This window comes from Trachymyrmex septentrionalis, unplaced genomic scaffold, assembly GCF_001594115.1.
Source record: "Trachymyrmex septentrionalis isolate Tsep2-gDNA-1 unplaced genomic scaffold, Tsep1.0 scaffold8, whole genome shotgun sequence".
Classification (NCBI taxonomy): Eukaryota; Metazoa; Arthropoda; class Insecta; order Hymenoptera; family Formicidae; genus Trachymyrmex; species Trachymyrmex septentrionalis.
The window spans coordinates 3,496,888-3,497,539 of record NW_017305987.1 but is presented as its reverse complement, the minus strand read 5'-3'; the positions used below and the strand labels follow the sequence as shown (position 1 = coordinate 3,497,539).

General features: G+C 28.8%; 1 protein-coding gene across 3 annotated transcripts in view; it reads right to left on the bottom strand.

Annotated features, from left to right (window-relative positions):
- The window catches only part of LOC108754528 (cryptochrome-1-like), a 24,737-nt gene that overhangs the window by 1,623 nt on the left and 22,462 nt on the right, over positions 1–652 (bottom strand). The gene's annotated exons all lie outside the window — the stretch shown is intronic.

The following is a 652-nucleotide window of genomic DNA, read 5'->3' as shown; positions in this document are numbered from 1 at the left end:
AATTTTATATATATATAATTTTGAAAAACTTTGTTTTTTACTTGTATAGTAAATGAGCGATATAAACTCTACATATACAGGGAAAGAATTTTGTTGAAGTATTGGAAAATTTAACTAGACAGAGAAAGTAATTTTGTTAAACTATCAAAATAATTATGTAGGAACTCGAGCATAATGAGCAATGTGTTTGAAATGTTATAAAAAGTTTTGACAGTTTATTAACCAGCGTCCTACATAACTACAATATTTTGGTTTAACAAAATTATTTTCAGATCTGTCAATTTAGCTGAAGAACCGCGCATTAATTATATGGAAAATTGAATCCCAGTGAAATAACTTAGTTTTCACATACATGTGCTTATAATGTGTGAACAAAAGATGTAGATCATAGATACAAGGCTCAATAATGAATAATTTTTTAGCCCCGGTGTATCAAAGATAAAACTTATCCTCATAAAGCACCTTTGACACATCACAGCTTAAAAGTCATCCATTATTGAGCCTTGTATCTATGACATCTTTTGTTTACCACATTACAAGCTTCATTATATGTAAAGACCAACGACATATATATAATAAATAAATCAAGCATTGGTACGTAGCTTGAAGTCGCAAAATGACGGTTTAATGTGTCGTCTACAATACAATATAT